This window comes from Hyla sarda, chromosome 7 (assembly GCF_029499605.1).
Source record: "Hyla sarda isolate aHylSar1 chromosome 7, aHylSar1.hap1, whole genome shotgun sequence".
NCBI lineage: Eukaryota > Metazoa > Chordata > Amphibia > Anura > Hylidae > Hyla > Hyla sarda.
This window is the reverse complement of record NC_079195.1, coordinates 195377123-195393751: the sequence shown is the minus strand read 5'-3', so window position 1 is coordinate 195393751 and position 16629 is coordinate 195377123. Positions and strand designations below refer to the sequence as shown.

Sequence of the window (16629 nt, the reverse complement as noted above, 5' to 3'; positions counted from 1 at the left end):
ACTAATCTACCTGTGCATGATAAGCAAAACCAGGGACCAGTGGGCAATTACTCACAATTTAATTAATCACATTTAATGCGCCTTGATCACTATTATAGGCAGCATTAAGGTCCACCTGTGAGGCCGGCAACATATCAGTCAACCTGGGTGGGGCTTATAGCTGGAGGCTCCCTGGTTGGGAAACACTGCCTTAATGGATTAATGATAAATAAACAAGCAGTGTGTCTACATGTTGTGGCCCCAGTGGGGTCACTTTCCCTCCTCCGGGGTCCACAGGTCACCTACAGGTCACATTACAAGAACAATTTTTGGAAAATTGCGGCAAAAATGGCACAGTTTTACCACGATTTTTCGAAATTGCGGTAAAAACCATGCCATTTTTGTCGGAATTTTCCCCAAAAATTGTTCTTGTAATGTGACCTGTAGGTGACCTGTGGATAGGGAAAGTGACCCCACTGGGCTGCTACCCCCCAGCCCCAGGTATACTACTAGTGAGAAGAGAGGCAGGACAGGAGACATAACTTACCCTCACAGCCGCTGTACTCCTGGGAGGCCTGTCAGCTCTAGCCCTCCGTCCTCTTCCTGTGCTGGGGGCGGAGCCATGAATCAGATACCTTCATCCCTGCGCTACTGCCTGTCTCCCTAATGATATTGGAGCAGGAGCAGCGCAGGGATTGTTAAAAAATAGCGCTTGTCTGAGTGGGGATCGGGACAACTGTCCTGGATCCTCACCAGCTGCACCTCTCTCTCAAGGGGGCCCTTGGCCAGTGCCTGAGGGTCCATGTGTACTGGCGGGCCCCTGTGCAGCTGAACATGCTGCACAAGTGATTTGTCCGCCCCTGGGTACAAGGATGACTATATCGTAAGAAGTTACAAAGGCAGTTAGTTAACCCCTATGTCCAAATCAGGGCTGCTGTAACATACAGATAAGGATGTATGAATATGCATATGAGGATCATCATTATCAGTAGTAAATGTAAAGTGACGGGGGTGCACACAGTCCCATTTGGGGCAGAACGTCCTTAACCTGCCTCAACATTTTTTTTATTATTTTTTTGTATGGAGGGATGGGGGTAGGCTGGCCATGGGTCTAGGCTACTCTGATCCTGATATGCCCTATACTATGCCCTAGGCCTAGGTGGGGTGGCCGCTCTAAAAAGTGCGGTCCCACTCTGGAACCTAACCTATTGGGTCCTCTTGCACCCTTTCCTACTTGGCGGGCATCTCTAACCACTCCTCATTGGATCTCACAATCCTCCCCATACTGCCTGTGCACTCAAACTCACCCTAAGTGCACCCCTATATTTACATCCTCTGTCCTAGTGACATATCTAGTCCAAGAAACAGGTAAGACCGTTGGTATCTCCAAAGTGAGAGACATTCATATGCCTAGCTAGGGGTTTATTCCTGTTGTGTCGGGTATCCCCTAGATGTTCGAGGACCCGTTTTTTCAGGTCCCTGATGGTTTTTCCCTACAAGATTGTTTCCTGGCACGTGGGTACCCGCAGTATATACTGGGACAAGCCCATTGAAATGCGCTGAATATGGAGAGGGACACGTTGCTGACACCCCAAAGTAGGGGGGACTCTCCCCATGTAATTAGGGTTATCGGCACGTTTTATAGGGCCGCTCCTCAAATTAGATCGCTTATCCAAAAACACTGGCCCATTCTCCTTATGGACATAGACCTGAGAGACTCCATAGGCCCCTAAACCCAAATTACATATAGGAGGGGACAAAATTTGGGAGATAGCCTCACAAATAGCCACCTGGGACCAATCACAAAGGAACAAGGTACATGGTTAGATCATATTTAATCTAGGGGCAGCCACAGATGTGGGCTATTTCATGGTCAGTGACTAATGATCGGATGGGCATAACTTATTACATCTCTGACTTCATCAATTGCAGAATAAAAGCAGTAATTTATTTAGCCTGTTGTGGCTGCCCTTGTTTCTATGTGGGAAAAAACATCAGGGACCTGAAAAAACGGGTCCTCAAACATCTAGGGGATATCCGACACAACAGGGATAAATCCCTAGCTAGGCATATGAATGTCTCTCACTTTGGAGATACCAGCGATCTCACATTCTGTGGATTAGAAAGGGTTTACCCCTCCCCAAGAGGGGGTGATTTAGACAGAACCCTACTCCAAAAGGAGTGCGGCTGGATTTTTAACTTGGATAGCCGTGCTCCAAACGGATTAAATAAACAGTTTAAATTTACCTGTTTCTTGGACTAGATATGCCACTAGGACAGAGGATGTAAATATTGGGGTGCACTTAGGGTGAGTTTGACGACTGCACAGGCAGTATGGGGAGGATTGTGGGATCCAATGAGGAGTTAGAGATACCCGCCAAATAGGATAGGGTGCAATAGGACCCAATAGGTTAGGTTCCAGAGCGGGACCGCACTTTTTAGAGCGGCCACCCCACCTAGGCCTAGGTCATTGTATAGGGCATATCAGGATCAGAGTAGCCTAGACCCATGGCCAGCCTACCCCCATCCCTCCATACAAATAAAAAAATAAATAAAAATTTGAGGCAGGTTTGGGATGTTCTGCCCCAAATGGGACTGTGTGCACCCCCGTAACTTTACATTTACTACTGATAATGATGATCCTCATACAGTACATCTATCCTATCATTTCTTGCTCACATTCCCTAAACGGTTTCTCCCCTGAGGAAGCCGCCAGTGACTTGGCGTCAGAAACGTGTTGGGTGGTTTTAGGGGCATTGCAGTGAGCAACAAACAAAATCTATGTATGCTTCACCCTAGTGGAGTTGTAGTTATTGTTCCTCAAACCAGACTGTAGACACAACAGTGTGAGGTTTAGTCTCCATACAGGGTATATGTGGATGCTGATTGGAGCCATGATTTCTATAAAAGGAGATACATTTTTTTATTATACAGTATATGAGAAAGGTTAATGTTTTGCCAAGATGTACAACATATACAAAGTTTTTTTTTTTTTAATCTGGCTGTGCCCATTTAACAACTTCTGTAATATGGCAATATTCTCCATTCAAGTGTCAGGTTGACCCGGTAGAGTATGACTGCTATTATAGGATGAGCTGTTTTTTAATTCATTAGTTAAAGTGTATCCTGCTGCCGACGTGTGTCAGGATACCGACTGCCAGGCATCCAATTAAAGTGGCAAATCTGGATAATTGCTATTGTTTGAATATCCTTTCTTCAAAGGTAAAGAAAGGCCTCGACAATGTATTCCGGGGAATGTACATTTCAGGTAGGATAAAAGAGAAGCAGATTATAATTGTCTTCTTCGCTCAGTTCCGACTGTTAACTGGGGCTAACTCCGCGTCTCATTAGGCAAAATCTAACAGGTATGCCTAAAAAAGACACGGTGCGCGTGAGGTATGACTGGCATTACTAGCTCTGAAACGGCTTATGGAGAAAGATAGGAATCGGTTCTATCTTTCATCTCAAGTCAGCTGAAATGTTTGCTATCTATAAATACAACAAAGCACAGAGAGCGGCTGGCAAGAGAGGTTCAAAGAGAATGCTGTAATGACTGACTGGTAAGGAGACGTTCCCCTGCTTGTTTATTTTATTGTTTAACGATTTCTTGACAATCTTGCATGGAGAAAAAGTATAAATTTATTACTTTGGTTTACCACTTGTTTAGTTTGCATGTCTGCAACCTACAAAATAAAACCCATCCTGAATTTTTTTAAACAGTTGTTGTAAGGGAATATATGAAAAAGACGCATTTGTAAATACTAAATTCAAGAGCTGATTTCAGGAACTATGGCTGAGGTGGAGGGAATGGTCTAGATTCAGATACCATCACTCTCATTGGCTGCAATGAAACTTAAAGGGGTACTCTGCCCCTAGACATCTTATCCCCTATCTAAAAGATAAGGGATAAAATGTCTGATCGTGGGGTCCGGCCGCTGGGACTCCCGCGATCTCCGTGTAGTCATCCGAAGTTCTGAACATTATGTTCTGGACTTTGGGTTCAGGCGGCCGAGGTTGTGACGCCATGTCACGCCTCCTCGTGACTTCATGCCACACCCCCTCCATTCATGTCACACCCCCTCCCATAGACATGAATGGAGGGGGCGTGGTGTGACGTCATGTCCACGGCTGCCCGAACCAAAGAGCATACACATGCTGCAGAGACAGAGAGAGACAGCTTAGACAGCTTTGTAAGTAAGAGATATCGTCTCAGGGCTTTATGCACAGTTGTGATTGCTATGGAAGTGCAGGATATCCTCCTTTGTGTGTGCAGTGACAAACATCATAGACATTGGGCTCCACCCGCCAGTTCTGGGCAAAGTGAACATTTTACATAAAGAGCATCCAGAGCAGAAATCTGCTAAAAAATATATACAATATACAAGTTTTATATTGGGCATAAATAATTCTGCTCCTCATGTACACACACAGAACAGCTTATCCTGAAAAGTCACCTGAAATGACAGGTACGCTTTAAGGGAAAGTGTCATCAGAAAATGACCTGTTGTTTAAATAAAGTGGCCACTGAGCCTCATGATAAAATGAGACTTCTGTTTTGTGCAGACAACTTTTTACCATTCTCTTCCTTATCATCACAGGCAGTCTTACAGTGAAAGGCGACATTGATAAAAATAGAGAAGATAGGAACAGGCCATACACAATAGGTCATGATGATCATAGTTCAGCCTCAGCCCCCTCTCTGCAAGAACTCTTCATAGGTCATAGAGCATGCCTAGAAAACACAGTCCACTCTAGTCTGTTGTTTTTCATATCCATGTAGCTGCTGTAAAGCATATCTCTAAATGCTGTTAATAGAACAGAGCATAAACTCAGGCAATATGGTTACCATAATCATGTATTAAAAATATAATTAAACAATCAAAAAATAGAAACCGATTATTAGACTGGAAACAGTTGTCTCCATTCACTGGTCAGCACTGGTTACTGTAGTTCAGCTCCTATTAACATAAGCTGCAGTAATGCGGGGGCTGTTGGTCACAGGCACACCACTAATCAGCAATTGATAGCTTATCCTCAGGATAGGTCATTAATTGTTCTATGTAACCTACAAAAAATTAGCCCAGACAAAATATATAACCAACATCACTTTATTAATCAATAAGAACAGGTAGAAAAAAAACATTAAAAAAAAATTATGTTTTTTTTTCTACCTGTTGTTATTGATTAATAAAGTGATGTTGGTTATATATTTTTTCTGGGCTAATTTTTTGTAGGTTACATAATTGAGATTGATTAGCCGCTAGGCTTGTAGGTAATATAACATTAATTGTTCTAGCCTGGAAAACCACTTTTACTACACTCTCACAGGAATATGTTTATTTTTTTAGTTGAGTCTGGCTTTAAAGGGGTACTCTGCTAGAAAAAAAATTAAAATTAAATCAACTGGTGCCAGAAAGTTAAAGGGGTACTCCGGATAGGGGATAAGATGCCTGATCGCTGGGATCCCGCCGCTGGGGACCCCCGTGACCTTGCACGCCGCACCCCGTTAAAATCGGTCCCCGGAGCGTGTTGGCTCCGTGTCTGATTACTGCCGATCACGGGGCCGGGGCGTTGTGACGTCAAGGCTCCGCCCCGTGTGACTTCACACTCCGCCCCCTCAATGCAAGCCTATGGGAGGGGGCGTGACAGCGGCGGGACCCCCGCGATCAGGCATCTTATCCCCTTTCCTTTGGATAGGGGATAAGATGTCTAAGCGCCGGAGTACACCTTTAAACAGATTGGTAAATTACTTCTATTTAAAAATAAAACCTTCCAGTACTTATCAGCTGCTGTATGCTCAACAGGAAGTTCTTTTCTTTTTGGATTTCCTTTTTGTCTGACCACAGTGCTCTCTGCTGACACCTCTGTCCATTTTAGGAACTATGCAGAGTAGGAGCAAATCCCCCATTTACAAATCTGTTTAATCTTTTGGCCCCAGTTGATTTAAAGGAAAATGTTTTCCAGCGGAGTACCCCTTTAAGGGATTGTTTTATGTAGTCAACCATTTTCCACTAGAAACTGGGGAAGCTGTGGCTAACCATAAATTTCCTCATAGCAGTCACATAATAGTAATATGTAGCATTGCATTTTGGCACATACAGAGGTACCACAAACAGAGTGCTCTGTTAGGGCATGTGGATGAGCTTTGTCTTAAAGGGAAAACCCCTTTTTAAATATTTTAGTATTATAATATGTATATATACACCATATTTTTTGCCATATAAGATGCTTCGGCATATAAGACGCACCCAATTTTAGAGGGTGAAAATCTAGAAAAAAAAGATTCTGAACCTTCAACCTGCAGACCTCCAGATGTTGCAAAACTACAACTCCCAGCAAGCCCAGGAGTTGTAGTTTTGCAACATATGGAGGTCCGCAGGTTGAAGACCACTGGCATAGGAGGAAATACTCATGTGTCCCCGCCGCTCCGGACCCCTCACCGCTGCCCTGGATGTTGCCCTCCATCGCTGTCGCCGCGTCCCCAGGGTGTCCCCGTCGCTCCGGGAACGTCTCTGCTGCCGGGTATCCTCACTCTTCTTCGCTGCCATCACGTCGCTACGCACGCCGCTCCTATTGGATGACGGGACAGCATGTGCGACGACGTGATGACGACGAAGGAGAGCACCGGCCATGCAGGGGATCCTGCACCGGCCATGCAGGGGCCATGCAGACACCGAGGAGGCAGGTAAGGTCCCTCCCGGTGCAGCCGGGTTAGTGTCACTTTCACTTCAGATGCGGCGGTCAGCTTTGATCGCCGCGTCTGAAAGGTTAATACAGGGCATAACCGCGATCGGTGATGTCCTGTATTAGCCGCGGGTCCCAGCCGTTGATGGCCGCAGGGACTGCCGCGATAGGACAGGGTTTTAATGTGTATTTGCCGTATAAGACGTAACAACTTCCCCCCCCCCCCCCCAGTATTGGGGAAGAAAAAGTGCGTCTTATATGGCGAAAAATACGGTGTGTGTGTGTGTGTGTGTGTGTGTATATATATATATATATATATATATCAGCTTTTTGTTTTCATATTTCAAATAGAAACTCATTTAGACTATTATAAAAAAAAGAACATGCTTGGCTACAGCTCTGCCTGCTCAGATTGTCCACAATAGTCCGTCTTTAGAAATTGATTGAATATATGGAACGGCTGGAGGTTCCAAGCAACAGCAAAACACCCTTGTAAATTGGCTTTTTGAAGAACAGATTTTACAGGTGCCTTAGATGTCATAAGCTGCTGCAACCGATGACTCTACTGTTTGATAACGATGGTGAAAATCTCCGGCCACAGCTTTCATGACCCTCTCATACCAGTCGTGACACATTGAAAAATCTATCACTTTGCGTAAAAGTGTAAGTATTGTGTCTAAACCTCAGGCAAAGCTCTTACCGCTTGAATCAGAGTTTAAATCTACAAATTTACAACTGAATTCTACTCTTCTGTTCTAAAATACATAACAAAGAAAACAGTAGATCTCCTCCCATTCCACATCATTTTTGGATCATGCTGTTTTTGGAGTATTCAGACCTGCTATTTATATCTATGGCGGATTGGGCGGCCAACAGGTCATGATGATATAATGCTCAATTTGCTTCCCACTATATTACACACAATACATAGCTCATGATGAGATCACATACAATACTGTACAAAAGTTTTAGTCAGGTATGGAAAACATGTTGCAAAGAAAGAATGCTTTAAAAATAGCAGTGGTAATAGTTGATTTTTATCAATTAACAAAACAAATAAATATAAGAAAAATGTAAATCAAAGAAATATTTGGTGTGACTGCCCTTTCCCTGTAAAAAAGCATCAGTTCTTAAAGGGGTACTCTGGTGGAAAACTATTTTCAACTGGCTTCAGAAAGTTAAAGAGATTTGTAAATTACTCCTATTTAAAAATCTTAATCTTTCCAGTACTAATCAGCTGCTGTATATTGCAGAAGAAGTTACGCAGTTATTTCCAGTCTGACCACGGTGCTCTCTGCTGACACCTCTGTCCATGTCAGGAACTGTCTTCCTGTAACTGGCACGGGCAGGGCTTCAGCGCTTAACTGGCGTCAGCACCGCTTATGAATATACATCCCCCCTCCCCCCAGTTAGGAGCAGCAAAGAGAGGGAGAACTGGAGGGAGGGGGGATGAATATTCATAAGCGGCGCTGACATCAGTGCCAGTAACCTGCAGAAGCCCCGCCCGTGCCAGTTACAGGAAGATTTCAACAGATAATAAAACTACAATTGTGGGAGAACGGACGGGCGGATCTGACCAAGGTAGGGCTCATTTTAATCAGCTTCTCCCGCACTATCCACCAGTACCTGTGGATAGTGCGGGAGAAAACAAGTGACAGTTTTCCTTTAAAGGTTCTCCAGCATAAAGTTAGTTTTTTTTAAAGATTATAATCAGGTGTAAAATTAACCAGTTATACGAAACAAGTGATAGCTATCATCATTTTCATCAGTTTCATTGAAACACAGTCATCAATTGAAACAGAAACAGCTGTGTTGGAGGCTGAGGGTGAGGAACAGCCAAACTCTGCTACATAAGTGAGGTTGTGGCAGACAGTATCATGACATACTATGACAAGACTGAACACAGCATCAAGACACAAGTTAGTTACACTACATCAGCAAGGCTTTGTCCAAGAAAAGATTTCAAAGCAGCCGGTATGAAGAAGCACAAAGAAAAGGGCAATAATGAGGACTATAGACACAGTGGTCGGCCAAGGAAACTTAGTGCAGCAAATTAAAGGCTTATCGGGGGATATTCACCAATACTTGTGCAGAGGAAAAATGGAACAGTTGCCCATAGCAGACAATCCAATTCCAGGTATTTAATTATAATAATTAATAATTTAATAATTAATAATTGATTGGTTGGTTGCTATGGGCAACTGCTCCATTGTTTTTCTGTACAAGTTTTGATAAATCTACCCATCATGCCTTCTTTCCTTTGAAATCAAAAGATGTGCCATGAGCCAAAATTGGTAGAACTCAGTGGGACCCAGATACGCCCACCTACTGTTTGCAGAAGTCTGGTCAGAAGAGATCTTCATGGAAGAATTGCTGCCAAATAGCCATACCTTCAACATGACGAAGCAACTTAAAGGGGTAATCCGCCCCTAGAGATCTTATCCCCTATCCAAAGTATAGGGGATAAGATGTCTGATCGTGGGGGTCCTGTCACTGGGAACCCCTGCGATCTCCCTGCTGCACCCGGTGTTCATATAGAGTAGGTATGTCCCGATACCGATACTGGTATCGGTATCAGGGCCGATATTGGCCATTTCCATGGTATCGGGACTCGTTCAATGTCCCCGATACCATGTCCGATACCTACTGCTGCTCCGCTGCCCAGTGTAGTGAAGAAAACTGTGTCTTGAAGCGTTCTGTGTCCCGATCTTCACTACCGGTTCTCTTGTCTGCATCATGGCGATCGATGGAGGAGCATGTGACACACACGTCACTCCTCCTCCCATGCGCCCAGCATAACGCTACGGAGGAAGCAGAGTGACGTGTGTGTCACATGCTCCTCCATAGATCGCCATGATGCGACGGGAGAGGACGGAGCAGCGGAGCGGCAGCAGCCGACAGAGGAAAGACAGCTCCAGGTGAGTGAGGGCTGCGGTCTACAGGGGGGCCCTACTAATGTCTAAAGGGGTCCCTGCTGTCTAAAGTGGGGTCCCTGCTAGCTTTCTAAAGGGGGTCCCTGCTTATGTATAAAGGGGGCCCTGCTTATGTCTAAAGGGGGCCCTGCTGTCTAAAGAGGGGTCCCTGCTAGCTTTCTAAAGGGGGTCCCTGCTAGCTTTCTAAAGGGGGCCCTGCTTATGTCTAAAGGGGGCCCTGCTGTCTAAAGGGGGTCCCTGCTAGCTTTCTAAAGGGGGCCCTGCTTATGTCTAAAGGGGGCCCTGTTGTCTAAAGGGGGGTCCCTGCTAGCTTTCTAAAGGGGGCCCTGCTTATGTCTAAAGGGGGCCCTACTGTCTAAAGGGGGTCCCTGCTAACTTTCTAAAGGGGGACCCTGCTAGATTTCTAAAGGGGGCCCTGCTTATGTCTAAAGGGGGCCCTGCTGTCTATAGGGGGGTCCCCGCTAGCTGTCTAAAGGGGGTCTTGCTTATGTCTAAAGGGGGCCCTGCTTATGTCTAAAGGGGGTCCCTGCTAGCTGTCTAAAGGGGGGTCCCTGCTAGCTATCTAAAGGGGGCCCTGCTTATGTCTACAGGGGGGGGGCTACTAATGTCTACAGGGGAGGCCCTGCTAATGTCTACAGGGGGGGGGGGCCCTGCTAATGTCTAAAAGGGGGCCCTGCTAATGTCTACAGGGGGGCCCTGCTTATGTCTACAGGGGGGGGCTGCTAATGTCTACAGGGGGGGCCTTGCTAATGTCTACAGGGGGGCCCTGCTAATGCCTAAAAGGGGGGCCCTGCTAATGTCTAAAGGGGGGGCCCGGCTAATGTCTAAAGGGGGGCCCGGCTAATGTCTAAAGGGGGGCCCTGCTAATGTCTAAAGGGGGGCCCTGCTAAAGTCTAAAGGGGGGCCCTGCTAAAGTCTAAAGGGGGCCCTGGGGTCTAAAGGGGGGAGGGGGCTGCTAATGTCTAAAGGGGGTCCTGCTTTCTAAAGGGGGGGGGCTGCTAATGTCTAAAGGGGGGCCCTGCTGTCTAAAGGAGGGAGGGGGCTGCTAATGTCTAAAGGGGGGCCCTGCTAATGTCTAAAGGGGGGCCCCAGCTAATGTATAAAGTGGGGCCCTGCTAAAGTCTAAAGGGGGGCCCTGCTAAAGTCTAATGGGGGGCCCTGCTAAAGTCTAAAGGGGGCCCTGCTGTCTAAAGGGGGGGGGGAGGGGGCTTCTAATGTCTAAAGGGGGAGGGGGGCTGCTAATGTCTAAAGGAGGGCCCCTGCTAATGTCTAAAGGGGGAGGGGGCTGCTAACATCTAAAGGGGGGTCCTGCTAATGTCTAAAGGGGGATACTACCTACTATTAAAGACAGTCTTACAGCAGAATCACCTGCACCCGGTTTCTACCGCTGCTCACCATGTGGTCATCGGTTTCACCGCCAATGCAAATTCCCTGTTCTGTCCAATGGAGAAGAGAGAAATCTCATACTGCTCATACTACAGGAGCCACCTCCATTGTACACAACAAGGACCCACATCATACGGTAAACAGCGCCAGAAATCGCGTCACCCTGCTGTCAGATTCCTTTTAAAATAAAAGTACTCGTACTTGGTATCGGTGAGTACTTGAATCAAAGTATCGGTACTCGTACTCGGTCTTAAAAAAATGGTATCGGGACATCCCTAATTTAGAGCAATGGGTTCAGTGCCTGAGCAACGGAGGCTCATAGCATCACGGCCGTGCCCCGCACATGACATCACAGCCACGCCCCTTCAATGCAAGTCTATGGGAGAGGGCGTGATGGCACAAGCCTTTGCTCGCATCGCCAGTCATCTGCACAGAGCTAAGTTCACTCCGAGCACGGATGTCTGGGGTGCTGCAGCCGAGATCTCGGGAGTCCCCAGCAGTGGAACCCCACCGATCAGACATCTTATCCCCTATCCTTTGGATTGGGGATAAGATATCTAGGGGCAGAGTACCCCTTTAACTATGCATGGAAACAGGGATGCAGAAAAGTCAAGTGCTTTAGACTGATTTGTCAAAATGTGAAATATTTGGCTGTAACAAAAGGTTGGCTGTTCCTCAAAAGGTTAGAGATGGCAATTAGTATCTGCAGATTACAGGGAAACATGGTGGCTGTTACTTGCAGCTTTGGGACTGTATTTCAGGAAACAAAATTTTAATTTGGTCAGGATTTATGGTCTCCCCAATGAGAAATACAGACAGACATTTCTGATCAAACCATCATGTAATACATTCAGAGAGGCATCTCATTGGCTCCAAATTTATTCTGCAGCAGGACAACAACCCCAAACATACAGCCAATGGGGGATATATATAAAACTTTGTACTCCATTATTTTGGCTGTAGTTTGTCTCTATTTTTGTTGTAGTTGCTTTTTAGAGACAAAGTTTTGCGACAAACCAAATAGAATTTTTTTTTCAAAGTGACGTTGGAAGTTGTGATTTCAGTTTGTCGCATATTTTGGTGCATCTACGCTTATTTAGGCGCAATTCTACAACAGTTCACGGTTGGCTTAGAAACTGACTGTGGACAGCATTATTGAAAAGTCGCACCTTTGTCGCACAAAAAGTGATTAAGGATACCATCTGACCAGAAACGCTTTGGGAATTGCTCCTGTGCGTATCCATTGAGCCGTTAAAAAGAGCTCCTTACTTTACTCCACATTCTGCACTGGACATATTTGCCCATATTCGAATTTGCGATATTTTGCGAATATATAGACGAATATTCGCCCTATATTCGCATATTCGCATATTCAAGGAAGAAAACAGTGAGTGGGTGGGCAACTTTACTATTGGTTGCTAGGGATGTTGTTGATAACCTCTGACAAGTGTATTTGCATCATTCTAATTGGCCCACAAGTGAAAAGAAGGAATATGCGAATATTTGTATATGCGTAAAAAAGTGTATATTCGTAATTTCGAATATATAGTGAATATATTCGCAATATTCGCAAATTTGCTAATTTGCGATATTCGCACTAAAAATTTGAAATGCAAATATTCATGTTTTTCTTATTTTGCAGCAAATGTATTCCACCTTCCTAAACTTTTGCTCAGTACTCCAAATTGACATGTACGAGTGTAACTATTGCCCTAATTTCCATGTGTTCAGCCATAACCCTGAACACCAAGCCCCTTCTTCTTCGAGGTTGCCATTAGTGCAATCCAAAATAAATCTTTTAGCATTGAGTTAAAGGGGTACTCTGGCGCTTAGACATCTCATCCCCTATCCATAGGAAAGGGGATAAGATGCCTGATCGCGGGGGTCCCACCACTGGGGACCCCCGTGATCTTGCACGCCGCACCCCGTTTATAATCAGTCCCCGGAGCGTGTTCGCTCCAGGTCTGATTACTGTCGATCACGGGGCCGGAGCGTTGTGACGTCAAGGCTCCACCCCCTCAATGCAAGCCCATGGGAGGGGGCGTGACAGATGTCACGCCCCCTCCCATAGGCTTGCATTGAGGGGGCGGAGCGTGATGTCACATGGGGCAGAGCCTTGACGTCACAACGCTCCATCCCCGTGATCGACAGTAATCAGATCCGGAGCGAACACGCTCCGGGGGACTGATTATAAATGGGGTGTCGCGTGCAAGATCACGGGGGTACCCAGCAGCGGGACCCACACGATCAGGCATCTTATTCCCTATCCTTTGGATAGGGGATAAGATGTCTAAGCGCCAGAGTACCCCTTTAACAACAGGGCTCAGTGACATAGGAAGCACACATGGTCAAATGATGGGTGTAGGTCAATGACCTGACTCGATCTTTAGTCCTATTCACATAACCCATGGAGGCAATACACACAACATATCCATGAGCTATAGCATTCCCCTGTGCAAGGACTGGGCTCTATTGCATTGATGTATGTCATTTTTTTCTAGCACAAAGTGATGTCACTTTACTGTACTGAAAGTCTGATTAAAATGCAATCCCCTTCATGCACAGTTCACCTCCTTCAATGCCACTATCATACTGCCAAATACATTAGATTGAAGGGGTTATCTCTATTGAAATGCCCAGACTGGTTGCATTAAAGAAGCCCTGGCACTAGGGAGAAGATGGGGGCTGGGCCCAATATGTCATATTGCAGCTCAGCCAATCACTGACCAAGACAGGACACTGTTGTGACCAGCGATTTGCTGAGCAGCACTGTGGTGTGTTGGGCACCACAACCAGACAGAAGATCACCCAGGAGGCAAGGACTGTGATACCGGAGGCACCGGGGGAGGTAAGTACAGGTTTATTTTTTTCATGCAGTCAGCCTGTTGTGTATAATGACTCCAGCTATTGAGAGTAATAAAGATCGGAATGATGGCTGTCAATGTTCCTGATAGGAGATAAGCCTTTTATAGAGGTGGAAATATCAGGTGGCTGTCTTGTATATATCAACAGCTTTAAGATTGACAGGTCCTCTCTCATTTAAGTGTTACTGTAATCTTTACAAACCTTTGACATGTTGCCGAATTCTAAGGTCTACTGCAATCATTACTTTTAGCCTGGCCGACTGTCCAATCGGACCGATGCGCTTCATTATAGTCTGTGGAGAGCATCAATCTGATTGGGCAGCCGGTCACACTACTTCGTCCCATACCCAGCTATTACTCAGGATCATAGCAGGTCTCAGTACTGAGATCTGGTGCCATCTAAACTTTTAACATTCTTGGATGACACGGCAAAAAGTTTGTAAAAAGGACAATATTGCTTTAACCCCTTAAGGACACATGACGTACTGGAACGTCATGTGTCCACTCCCGATCTATAACGCGGGGCCACGGCGTGGCCCCGCGTCATAGCGGTTCGGGCCCGGCCTCTAACAACGGCCGGGACCCGTGGCTAATAGCGCGCGGCATTGATCGCTGTGCCGCACGCTATTAACCCTTTAGACGCGGCGTTCAAAGTTGAACGCCGCGTCTAAAGTGAAACCGAAAGCATGCCGGCTAGCTCAGTGGGCTGTTCGGGATAGCCGCGGTGAAATCGCGGCATCCCGAACAGCTGACAGGACAGCGGGAGGGCCCCTACCTGCCTCCTCGCTGTCCGATCGCCGAATGACTGCTCAGTGCCTGAGATCCAGGCATGAGCAGTCATGCGGCAGAATCATCGATCACTGGTTTCTTATGAGAAACCAGTGATCAATGTAAAAGATCAGTGTGTGCAGTGTTATAGGTCCCTATGGGACCTATAACACTGCAAAAAAAAAGTGCAAAAAAAAAGTGAATAAACATCATTTAACCCCTTCCCTATTAAAAGTTTGAATCACCCCCCTTTTCCCATAAAAGAAAAAACACAGTGTAAATAAAAATAAACATATGTGGTATCGCCGCGTGCGGAAATGTCCGAATTATAAAAATATATCGTTAATTAAACCGCACGGTCAATGGCGTGCGCGCAAAAAAATTCCAAAGTCCAAAATAGTGCATTTTTGGTCACTTTTTATATCATGAAAAAATGAATAAAAAGCGATCAATAAGTCCTATCAATGCAAAAATGGTACCGTTAAAAACTTCAGATCACGGCGCAAAAAATGAGCCCTCATACCGCCCCATACACGGAAAAATAAAAAAGTTATAGGGGTCAGAAGATGACAATTTTAAACGTATAAATTTTTCTGCATGAAGTTATGATTTTTTCCAGAAGTGCGACAAATTCAAACCTGTATAAGTAGGGTATCATTTTAATCATATGTACCTACAGAATAAAGGTAAGGTGTCATTTTTACCGAAAAATGTACTACGTAGAAACGGAAGCCCCCAAAAGTTACAAAATGGCGTTTTTTTTTTCAATTTTGTCTCCCAATGATTTTTTTTCCCGTTTCACCGTAGATTTTTGGGCACAATGACTGACGTCATTACAAAGTAGAATTGGTGGTGCAAAAAATAAGCCATCATATGGATTTTTAGGTGCAAAATTGAAAGAGTTATGATTTTTTAAAGGCAAGGAGCAAAAAACGAAAATGCAAAAACGGAAAAAACCCCGGTCCTTAAGGGGTTAAAACCTAAATTGTTTATAGCAAATGTTTTTTTCTCATACAGCCTGTTGTGACATAATCCAGTCTAAACAGTCATTTCGGATAAAAAGCCCCTAAAGTGAAAAAATAATAAGTCCTAGGACCTCCATTCATTTTACGATACACTCAGGACATTAGAGCTTGCCATAATGAATAATGTAGAACGGAAAAAAACAAGAAGCACTTTACTTTCTTCCTAAGAATTCAAGCCAGAAGCTGAATACTAAAGGTAAACTGAAAAACACAACTAAATAATAGAGACATATCCTGTAAAAACGCTATGATGCAAGATTGGTTTTGACTGGTCAGAAAGTTAGAAATGTCCTGAGAGTGAAAGCAGAGCAAATGTTTATTCTTTATGTATTTCAAGACGGCCATAATGTTGGCCAAACCTGCAGGACTGTGGGACATCTAACCTGTTTGGGGCCGTCCTGACTTTGTCCCAACAGCATATGTAGGGAAAAAAGATGAGTGTTTAATTTTGACATTCCCAATCCTTTAAAGGGGTACTCCACTCCCCAGTGTTCGGAACATTTAGTTCTGAACGCTGGGTGTAGGCTTCGGGGGTTGCCACGCCCCCTTGTGACATCACGCCCCGCCCTCATGGCATTACCCATCTGATTTATTGTACTTTTATCACACAGTTAATATTTACTAAGGTACAGGAATTCACAGGGTTCTCGTAGCGTATTTTATCTTCTGCTTCTGCTTACTCTCCTATTGAGATATTGTAGGGTTGATTAGTTATATAGACTATAAAATGCATTTCATTGTCAGGATTTCTGGATTTTAACATTAGAATTATATTTTACTGCTTTGTTATTGTTTTAAATGCATGCAATAATATTAATCATTTGTGCAGATTGATCACATTTTATTTGCCAATAAACTTTTAATGGGTTTTCCAGTATTAGGGTAGGGTCACACATAGCGCATCTGCAGCGTATTTGATGCTGCGGATGTGTTACTGCCCGTTCCCAGAATGTGCCTCCAGCTGTGCCCGTGTGTTCTGCAATCCACCGC

At 45.0% G+C, this 16629-nt stretch overlaps 1 protein-coding gene across 3 annotated transcripts in view; it reads right to left on the bottom strand.

The window, feature by feature from the left end:
- Window positions 1-16629, bottom strand: part of ASTN1 (astrotactin 1) — a 583832-nt gene that overhangs the window by 232527 nt on the left and 334676 nt on the right. The gene's annotated exons all lie outside the window — the stretch shown is intronic.